Raw genomic sequence first — 11,789 nt, forward strand, 5'->3', positions numbered from 1 at the left:
ACGAATGTTTAACAGGCAGCATATCAAATATTGGGGCAGATGTATGAACCAGGGTTAAGTGCTTTTTCTGCACTTAACGCTGGTTAACTGGGGGGGGGGGGGGGGGGGGAGATTAAGTTTGTTCACATGTATGAACAGCACACCTAACATGCGCTAGGGACAGCCCGCTGAGTAATGCTTGGCGGGGCTGTCCCCTGCAATCCCCCCATTGTTTAGCGGCCAGGGCAATGTATTAACAGCCGCCCAGCCTTTTTCGCCAACTCAGGGCTGGCATTGTCCTATCCCCCACTGCAGGGACAATGCTAGAACTGCTTCTGGCTCTGGGCTGCGCTGGAGATCTCGTGGTTTTAGTGAGATCTCATGCATGCCCATTACAGCCGTCCGGGGGGGGGGGGGAGAGAACATCTGCGCATGTGCAGGGCTGCCTGGTAGCCAATAAAGAGAGCCGATACTGCTGCGAATAACGGCTCTCCTTATCGGCGGAGGGGGAGAATGATACATTTGCCCATAGCGGGTGCTTGCTTCTCCACGTTAAGCAGGAGAAGTGGGGCCCATCATTTTAAAAATGTTAGGGGCGCAATAATACATCTGCCCCAATGTTAGGTGTGGCTTTCTCTCTTTTCCCATGTTTGGTGACATGTCTTATTTAATTCCAGATCTACAGCACATTATAGGGATTTGGCCATTCACATGTGGAGCTTAAAATCTACTGGTATATTTCGTCCCACATATACATGCATACACATTCATGCTTGGATTGTTTGGAACATTTAACATACCTTTATATTTTTGGATTGTGGGAGGAATCCGGAGTACCCAGAGGGGAGAATATATAAACTCCACGCAGTTAGGACCATGAGGGGAAATAAACCTATGACCTCAGTGCTGTGAGGCAGTAATGCTAACCATATCACCAGCCATGCTGCCCTTTACTAGGCCCAACACTGCAGTGGATCTTAAATTCTACTAATAATTCAGTATTCTATATCAGTTTCTGGGACTGTCCAGAAATGTTTAGCTTTTATTGCGTTAATAAATTTGGGAGACTTGTCTTCAAATGTAGCTCAGATATCTCATCTCTATTTCAAAATAAGAATGGTACAAAATCTTTTTAGAAACAAAACTTGGGAATAAGACCTGTCAATAGCTTCCAGTAATGCTGCCCACACATTGCCAGGACCAGTTATGCAGTACGACAACAAATGACTAGATCTGTGTCAAATTTAGGAACACACGTGGGTGGAGAATTTCAACAGATCCTGTTAGATAGTTGTCTGGCCCAATGACAGCATAACATTGGAAACAATTAGCCAGTGATCCAAACACCTAACTTGCAAACCGCATTTACTGACATAACCAATAAGATGCAGAACTTTATTAAATTGGACCGAATTGTATATTAGATTACCCTACCTCCCAACTTTGGAGACATTTATAGCAGGACTCCACGCAGTGGCATGCTCCTGGTAATGGCAGGGCCGTTTTAAGAATATAATGGGCCCCTGGGCAAAATAATTTGAGGGCCCCCCTCCCCTCCTTTCACAACCCCCCTCCCCTCACAAACCCCCTCCCCTCACCTATGTGCAGGAGCAGCGGGTGGCGGGGATCCGGGCAGCGGTGGGTGGAATGGTCCGTCCAGGAAGCGGCAACTCAGACCTTGATGTAGTGCTTTTTGCCGCCGTGCGGGAAACGCTGCAGATTTTGGAAAGAATGGCTGGGCGCTGATTGGCTGAGCATCCGGCCAATCAGCATATGGCCAGTCTTTTCAAAATCAGCACAGCAGCGCTTCCTGCCCGGCGGCAGACAGCACTACATCAAGGTCTCCGCTTCCTGGACAGACCCTGCCACACGCTGCTGCCCGGGTCCCCTGCACACACCGCCCGCTGCCCGGGTCCCCTGCACACTTCGCCCGCTGCCTGGGTCCCCTGCACACGCCTCCCGCTGCCCGAATCCCCTGCACACGCCGCCCGGGTCCCCTGCACACGCCTCCCGCTGCCCGGGTCCCCTGCACACGCCTCCCGCTGCCCGGGTCCCCTCCACCCGCTGCTGCCAGGATCCCCGCTACACACCGCCTGCCACCTTTCCCTAGGACAGTGCCATCTTCTCCATTGTGGTGGGCCCCTACTATCCTTGGGCCCCTGGGCAACTGCCCATTAAGCCCAAGGGGAAAGACGGCCCTGGGTAATGGGGCATGTCCTGTTCAAAAGGGGGTGTGACTTCATGGGGGTGATGCTCCAGCGAGGCCATAACACCATTTTTGCTGCCTTGGAGGCACGGGCAGAGCTCTATGAGATGCTAGCCATGCCCGTCGTCCCCCTTCTGGCTGTAAATAGACGCTATGCACATAGGGTCTATTCCCCGCTGCTCTGCCAAGCAGGGGGGTCTCCCTACTGCCCCCCCCGGCCCAGGAATGTCCTGTGAAAATCAGGACAGTTGGAGGCTCCTTCACCCTGTGCAAAAGCACTTTTCAGAGAAACACGTACACAAATGCATTAGCAGTGGGCATGCCACAGCATTAAACATTTTGAATAAAAAAAAGCACATTTTTAACAAGTCGTTTAACCTGCGTACCCTCTAATTTGAGAATGCCTTCATGGGCATACAACGTTTTATAAAAACTTTTTAAGGTGTAAAATGTAACAAATACTTTTTTTAACCACTTAAGGTAAAAATGTAACCAAGACAGCGTTGTCCATAAATTATGAAGAAATACAAGCTCTAAAGACTCACTTCATCATCAGACCCAGCCATCTCATCTTAATCCTCTGTTCCATCTGTGCGTCACCCATGTCTGTCTGCCCCTCCTCTTCTAGTGAGCAGGGCCCTCTCTCACCTCATGTGCTTTTCTTTTACTTATGGTCTACTCAATACTCCACACAACCGCACCTAGACCTCGGCTTTTGCCTCCCCGATTCTTATTTCAGTGCCATGTTTGCTGATGCAGCAATGTTTATATACCCTGTACTCATCCTACATCATCTCTTAATGTGAAATGGGCATACACATGGGGCGATTTCAACCCCATTTCCAAGCGATCGGACCAAAATGGAGCACTAATTGCTCCGTGTGTATGCCCTCCAGTGATGACGACACGCTGTCCTGCTTGCAATGGCTCTCCTGCTAGATTGCGGGGTTTTGCCTATAAATAATAGACAAAACCCTGCTCTGAACTCAGCATCAGGGTGCATCGCTAGTGGCACACTATGTGCTGAGCGATCTTGCTTTATGCCGTTGCTGAGCACGGAGGCCGGCATCGCACCGCATGTATGGGACTTAAGCCGCTGTTTTCTTGTTTTGCCTATTTGTACTCTGTTAGGTGACGTGGTACCTTTGTAATTCCATGTAAAGAATAATCATTGTTCCCAGTTGGAGTCCACATAGATGTAAACTCTGCAAAGCACAGCAGAGTGAGTCACCTGACCTGAACCACGAACCATGCAAGGGCACTTTGTACTCGTACACAAATTGGGGGTAGACGTGCTCAGATGTTATATATATATATATATATATATATATATATATATATATATATATATATATATATATAACACATGCCGACCTTTTCATGTTTTAACCTTGTGCTGTTTACCTAGACCTTGTCTGTGAGCAATACCACACCTGAACAACATTGCTAGTTTCCCATGAACTTTTAGGTGGTGTGAGAAAATCTGCATTGGTGGTATGGTGTGATTTCCACATAAGGTGACTGTGTACAGTCAAGACTAATTTGATGGCAGTGTTTAATGGGGATGTTATCATTGCCTACAATGCATTGGACTGCCCACCACTGATTTATACAGTAGGCACAACGGAGAATGGGGTAAGTAGGATATTCAATATGGGCCAGATGCACTTAGTTTTAGAAGTGATAAAAAGGAAAGTGATAAACAAACAATCAGCTCCTGCCTGACATTTTTCAAACACAGTATTCGGTTGGTTGTTTATCACCATCCAGTTTCTCACTTTTAAAGCTTAGCTGCCCCATGTCATTTGAAGAATCTCAGGAATAACAAACTGTACCAAAAACATTAGGCATAATGTAATATAACTTCTGACATCGCCTAGCCATGCAAATAGATCAGACACGAGTATCAGATTGAAGGGACGTCTGTGTCACATAAAGATGTTTGCATCAAATATGGACCTGGCCTTAAGCTGCAGCACATTGTTACACCAAGCTTAGGCCAATAACCTTCAGCAAAACATGGCAGCCCCTTACCTAGATGTATCACAGATTGGTTATGAGGAAATGTTTTAGGGGCAATACACTTCTGGACATTTGGCTTTGCCATCAACAGTACATAGTTAATTGGTGCATCATATTTTAATTAACTGCAGTAAAGTAGTTTAGTGGCCCTAGAGAAATGAGCTGTAACAAAAGTCAATTAAGTAGTTCAAAGTTGGTGTATAAACAATATATGGATAAAATTAAATAAAAAGAAAAAAAATCTGTAAGCTGTAATGAACCGCATAATGCAGTGGTTCCAAACTCAGACCTCAGGATCCCACAGAGTTCATCCAGGTCGCCAGTGGTTGTTTTAAAAATGTAACAGTTGGTAATACACAGTGCTTCTGCCAGGTGACCTGGAAAATGTGACCTGTGTGGGGTTCTGAGGACTAATAGTGTGTACACACTGTGCAATATGGCTTCCGATGTTGCCGATATAGTGAACATCGGAAGCCATATCGCATGCTCCCGTGTGAGCAGCCAAATAGAGAGGAAAGCCAGGACTATATAGTGCAGATCTGCACTACATAGTCTAAATTGTGCCACTCCATGCATGCCGTGCTATGCGAGTCCCAATACGATCTGATCGCATCGGGACTCGCATAGCAAGGCATATCTGCCGTGTATACATACCATAAGTTTGGGAATCACTGGCATAATGTCTAGGTACCCTATAGCAAATGTGAAAATAAAGAACCACAGTGATTTCTCCTTTTGAAGAATTCGCTCGTGATCCCCCCCCACCCCTAGAGCCGCCCAGGACCTTTCAGTGTGGCAGGATCACATGCAGTCATGCAATCCCAGTCAAGACTGCCCAGTTGCAGATATAATCGAAGAGACTGTAGTGTCAATTCTAGCACCTGCTATCTTTGAAAACCAATGCAGTTCCTCTTCCCTGCCTGGGGTGTTGCTGTCTGCTTTTGTGTTTCTAGCACATGTCTGGTTGGCATATCAGTGCTGATATACAGACCACACTGTGCTAGAAGCACTACAGCAGACAGCGACACCCCAGGCAGGGAAGAGAAACAGCATGGGTTTTCAAAGATAGCGTGTGCTAGAATGCACACTAGATTGCTTCTGCAGCCAGTGTGACTCGTAGGCCCCGATGTGAATCACACAAGACCGTGCATCATTCCTGATGTCATTCACCTGCAATTTAGGCACTTTTCCTGCGATTGATCGGGACAAAAATCGCAGGAAGTACGCCCAAATTGCATAGTGTATTGGGGCCTTTAAGTGCAAATAATAGATTGCTGGGTCATGCAGCACCACAACAACTTGTTTTTTTTATACTGCCCATTTGGGAAATGACTTCTAAACGGTTAATAGGATCAGTCCCAAAAATGATCAATATTACCCAGCAAGCGTTATGCTCAATTGTCAGTGCCAAGTGCAGCAAAGTAAATCAATGCTTGTCCATAATAGGATAAGCAGGAAGAACAAATACCTTTAAGACATATATTCAAAATCAATCTGAGAAATTACATTTCTGTCTGACGGAGGACGGTCTACAATGAAGGCACCGCCATCATGCAAATTCACCCCTTGCTCTGTGCAGGCAAACCAGCAACAAGCTGAAATGAACAACACAGATCGGTTGTTACATGAGTGAGTGCTTTGACTGTTTCAAACCTATTCCATCTGGAAACCTAATATTTCCACGGTCTTGCAAAACACCTGTGAAAACAATTTCATGTTTAGAATGGGCGGCCTCCAGGGTCTTGACACCTAACCTTATGTTTCTCCCTGACAGGGCTACTTCAAAAGGCTAGCAATTAAACCAGATGGTCATTGTCACCTATATGGAACTGCTATGGCCTGAATAACAGCCAGATAAACCTGCTAAACAAACATTTTTTACATAGACAATCATGGTTTTATATTCTAAATTTACATCTTCTTTCCAGACTGTACAAAGTTGTCCTCCACAATGAATAAATATAACTTGCAGTTTTGGAAACCTACTGCTACATAATATATTCAGCATGAAATGGCCACTAAAATAGATTTTAGTATTGTAGAAAACCCTCTGCAAACACTTCAGTATATAGAAGAAAGTTCCTGAGAACCCTTCTCACATGGAACAGGAGAAATTAGACACACTGACAGTAGACAAGTGGTTCCCAAACTCAGCATTCAAGGCACCGTAACCAGTCTAGATTGGTGGATATCCATGCTTTAGCATAGGTGACTCAATTAGTACCTCAGTCATTTTGCGTAATCCATCTGTGCTTAAGCATGGATACACTTAAAACCTGTACGGCTAGGAAGCTTTACGGTGGAATTTGGGAACCGCATAAAGATGGGCTATGGCAGAAAGGCATGCAAGTCCAGTCATGGAATATAAGTTGTACCTTCCCTTCTCTGCTCATGCATCAGAACCAAGCGTACAAATCTATGGGTGACGCAGTGCTGTCTGGATTTCCGTTGTGATTAGTCAGTGTCATTTGGATGTCACGTGGAGTCCTCACATGGGCTACGCTCAGCAGTATATGGTGGTAGAATTGTAATTTAGACCAAAGAGTAAATACGCCTTTTTAGAGGAAAGGGTTAGAGCTGCCCCAAGTGTGCACCAATGGGGATGATGGTCATCAAACGAAGCCTATAGCAGCAGTCGTGGGTTGTATAGATGCCTACCACTCTACATGCGGGTGATTATACACATTTAGTGTCATGCACATGGTGCGAAAGCAATAGTGGTATATTTGCATCGGCCACAAATAATTTAGTTCTTACATTGGTTCTATATTCCCATATAGTTTATGGCCATAGCACACATATTTAAAAAAAATGAAGTGAAGTTAATAGCATGTATACCCAACAGGACAAGTATCCTGTTGCTGCTCAGAATTCATCAAAAAAGACAGAGAAGCCAGTAGGGCTGATGACGCACATTGGGACGTGTATTCTGTCATCAGTGACTCAGAACACGGACTGACTACTTGTCCATGTGCTCCTGCTGTATCCAGCCACCAATTCCTCACTTCCTCCTACCCATCACCTTAGGTGTATAGGCCAGAGTATACTGACAAAGGGGGGCTTCCGCTCACTGAACATGGGTATAGCGGTGAGGTTTCTCCGGCAGAGCTTTCTACTGAAGCCCTGTACAAGGAGACAAAAGGATGACATTTTAGGAAGAGGCATTTTAAAAAAAAAAGGAACGATTTCAATCAAATTTGCTGCTCTTTCAAAATGAAATGACAAGGGAAATACTCAATATAAAAGTAGAAGAAGAAACTGCAGTATGTGTATCACAGCCACAAATAGCACACCTGCAAGCAACAAATGTAGGTTCCAACTTTAGACAAACAGCCAGATCTAGAAGCGTTACCATAAAGGCACCAGAACAGGAATGTTTTTCATCGATCTTCAGCCTCCAGGTCACAAGACATACAGTAAGCAGAAGAAATCTTAGCTGTACTTAATCTAATTATTTACTGCAATTCAGACACATTTGTAACACGCCTGGAAACAACAGAACTAGAATTCTATTAGCAGAGCTTGGGGGAAGAAGTGACTGGAAAGTGCCACCTTTAGCAAGAGGACAACCCATGGCAGTGGTAGAGCTGGCAGGAAAAGACAATGGTTTACCAGTACTTTGAGCAGGGCCATCTTTCCCACTTGGCTAGGTGGGCTACTGCCTGGGGGGCCCACAAGCTTAGGGGCCCCAGTGTAGCTTAAGGCAGGGCAAATAAAAAAAATAGCTTACAGTAATCACTTTAGCGCTGGCCAGCATCCCTACTCTTCCTGTCCTCCTACTCCAGTGGTCTCACTGAATGTTGGGTGTGATGTCATCATGCCGGACGTGATCAGCGAGGAGCGCCAAGGGGGGAGTTTGTGTAGGTAGTTGCCCCACTGTACTACTTTGCCTGGAGGCCCAAAATGCTATTAAGATGACCTTTACTTTCTGGACCGTTAGGTACTGGGATCCATAGCCAGTTGCCACCAATCAGAAAGAAAGTCAGAAGTACCACATCCACTAATGTAAATCATATACATGCTGCAAGTGCTCCCAACACTGGACACATTTTCACGTCAATAAATGATTATTCGCTATCAGTAAAAAAAAAAAAAGTTTTTTTTAATATCTATCTCAAGACATAGCAACCCTGACTAACTGCAAACTTCAGGTGACAATATCTGCCTTAGAAAACAGTGTTCATTTGAACAGCACAGTAAAGGGTATATACATGGTTTGAGATATTATAAGTAACAAAAAAAGCAGAATTCACTATTGCAATCCAATGTTAGATCAGACTGTGAATGACAATTTGCTATTCTTCAGCTGCTGTCATGTAACTGCATATTCTTCATTCAATAAAGCATACTGGGACTTTTAGATATGTATTTTGGGAGCCTCAAATACATAAACCTGTATTACAGTGGAAATTATGCACAGATATTTGTAAAAGCTTTATTGTAATCTACTTAACTAGGACACTGTGCATCTATGGTTTACAGATATTGGTCCATTGCTGATAGAGTACTTTAATGCTGTGCTGTACTGTACTTGGGTTCCCTGCTCCAGGATGTGCTGCTGTCAGCCTGCCTTGCACCTGTATACAAACAGACAGCACTATAAAAGCTCTTTGGATATTAAGATGTTAGTACAAATATTTTCCAGATATCAATATACAATACCAGCTTCCTGTCATATTTGCTGTCCTTCATATAGCAGCTATAAGAATATGGCACATAGCCCTCATTAAAAAGGTATTGTAATCAGTCATTCAGTAAATAGTAGAAAACATGGACCACATAGGCAGAACCTAGCACATTGTATATATAGCAATGGTTTGGCTCACCCAAACACTCCCTGCTGAGAGGAACATGTGATGATCATCCCCAATCTATGGCAGGATTAATGTGGAACCACAAGTACCAGCCTAACCCAGCAATGGTGTAACCTGACAGTATGTTAGCACAACCTGGAGAGAAGACACTTGCAAGAAAGTGTAGTTGCAGATATCAAGGAAGATTGAAGCAGAATCTGCAAGGAGCAAGACACCTTGGGTTTTTCCTTTTTGAGTGATGATTTCAAGTATCAAAGTGAACAGTTATTAGCAAACCATGTATCAAGTGTGAGTTCCATTTAACAGCATAAAAAGGAAGCGAAAAGCAGTAATTCCAAATGGGAGATGAATCATAGTAAAGAGTAGAGCATCAGATCTACTTAAAAATGGTTTATATGAATAAACTGCCATAAAGCGCTAACTAAGCCAATGAATGCCACAAAAAGCAGCAAAGTAACAAGACCTGTTCAGGAGGGACTACATTCCCCTTGTCCAGTTTGCTGAAAGGATGAGGGTTAGAGAAAGGAAAAAAAGTTGCAGAATAAAGGTTTCTCAGTAAAGTATAAATCACACAAACGTTAGGGAACTTTAAATAGATGGGCAGAGAACCATGGAGGAGGCAGACTGAGTCACCTATTGTAAAGTATGAAAACATAGCAAATGCAGCAGGAAGCTCTGATAGAAAACATATGTGTAAAATGGATCAGGCTGATTTTGTTGGCATCAAAGAAAAAAATAAAAGACTACACATACCAAAAGCTTATTGTTAGCGTATACAGTATAAGGGTCTCTCAAGCAATAACTAAATCAACGATCATATTTACGAACACAAGTGCACATTTATAAGCACAATATTTACCTTTTTTGGGACGTCTGATCCTTTAATTTCCAGAAGCCTTCCCCGTTATCCTTCCGAAGATGGAAACAACTCCGTAAAAATAAATGTATCTTTAAAAAAATATATATAAAAAAAGTTTTCCCCAAACTTTCGAAAATGTTAACCCTTAACGGTTCTCCTCTAAAGTAAATAAAGAGATCGGGCTACGTTGGTTGCTTGTTACGTAGAAAAACTGCATGAATTCGGGTGAAACTGGCAGAAGCGATAGAAAGACCCCGAACTATGGACAGAGAGGAAAAAGCCGATTAATGGGAACCATCTGCTTCCTTGTAGTGCTGGGGGGAAAAAATGTGGATTTTTTTTTCTCTCTTTGAAACACCTTGAGAAATCAATCCAGATAGTGGGGGAAAGTTTCAGAAGTCACAGATCTAGCAGTTGGGAATAAGTCTTGAAAAGTAGTCCGTTCTCTTCCAGTAAAACGTGAAGGGATCTTGATTAAAAAGAAGATTCTGAAAATTTTTCCACCTCTCTTAAAAATGTGCATGAGGCTAGTATCTTTCCAAGTGTGCGAGATTCCTTGAGCATGGAGAAGTGAGCCAGCTCCTATTCAGACTTAACAATACAGAGCAATCCCATCCCCCATGTTCCCTACAAGAATTTGCAACCCCTCCCAGGCAGAGTTCATTTACAAAGACCCCTCCTACCCTCTCCAATTTCTCCATTTGCACACTGGGGTTTGTAGTTTACATACCATTTAACTCACGCCAGGCACTCACTATTCTATCAGGCTGAATTAAATCCAGGTACGAAAGCAGCAGGTCATGCAGGCTGGCGGGCGGGCGGTCATGCAGGCTGTGAGCTGTAGTTGTAGTTTGCTGCACTTTCTTGCAATCAGCCAGATCTCACGTCACCTCTGTCCTGTAGTGTATTGTGTGTGCGTGTATTTGCTCACATACGTATATATTCCCAAAGGATACAGTACATGTGAAGGGAAACATTTGTGTTACTTTGTTTAATACTTCAGGAATATAAATAGATTAATAATATGACTATCCAGTTAGCTAATGCATTAACTGGGGGGCTAGCCTATTAACCCCGATGCTAATGCTTATCCCCGTTATATGGTCGTAAGGTCGAAACACCTATGGTCGACATGGACCTAGGTCAACACCTGAAACGGTTGACATGGTCTTCGGTCGACACAATAATTAGGACACCATGTGGAAGGTCAACAGTCAAAAGGTCAACATTCATTTTTCACGTCTGTTTGAGCCAACATGTGCCGACAGGCAGTATTTCATGCCCTACCATCCACTAGGGCGTGGAGGGAGAATAAAAAAGTATGGCGAGCGCAGCGAGGGGACATGGTGCACCAATACGGTGTCCATGTCGACTGTGTCGACATCCAGTACAAAAAAATGTGAAAAGCCCAAAATGACCTTCCCCATGTGGACCTAATGCTTGTGTTGACCGAATGACCCTGTCAACCTAAGCCCATGTCGACCTTCAGTCCGGTAGGACTGCTGTGATGCCATTGCCTGTCACCAGGGAGAGGAGGAGAAGAAAGCCTTCCTGTATGGTCCTGGTATGTAATAAAAATCGGAATGTAATGATCATATGAGGAGTCTGTAATCTCCCCTTTCCCCTGGGGACTATGTCAAAACTGGACCCGGACTACACTCCGGACCGCCGGACAGGACATCAAAATCTGCAGTCCGGAGCTTGTAGGGTCCGGTCCGGGGGGGATGTCCTGTCCGGGGGGTCCCTGTGATAGCTATCACCAGGGATATGGGGGAGGGGAGATTACAGCCTCTCCGGGTGGTCCGGACCGTCCGGTTTTTGCTACATGCCCGGACCATACAGGGAGGCTTTATTCTACCCCTTCTCCTCTACCTGGTGACAGGCAGCCCCCCCAGACAGGACACCCCCC

General features: G+C 44.5%; 1 protein-coding gene across 3 annotated transcripts in view; it reads right to left on the reverse strand.

Annotated features, from left to right (window-relative positions):
- The window catches only part of FGFR1 (fibroblast growth factor receptor 1), a 105,927-nt gene extending 95,230 nt beyond the window's left edge, over positions 1 to 10,697 (reverse strand). Inside the window, exon 1 of one of the 3 annotated variants that reach the window (XM_083185017.1) lies at positions 9,881 to 10,697. The gene's annotated coding sequence lies outside the window, so the exon portion shown is untranslated. The remainder of the gene's footprint in view (positions 1 to 9,880) is intronic. The other 2 variants (XM_083185016.1, XM_083185018.1) reach the window with 2 other exon arrangements.
- Between the last annotated feature and the right edge of the window lie 1,092 nt (positions 10,698 to 11,789).

Source organism: Crinia signifera, chromosome 4 (assembly GCF_055691185.1).
Source record: "Crinia signifera chromosome 4, ASM5569118v1, whole genome shotgun sequence".
NCBI classification, from domain to species: domain Eukaryota; kingdom Metazoa; phylum Chordata; class Amphibia; order Anura; family Myobatrachidae; genus Crinia; species Crinia signifera.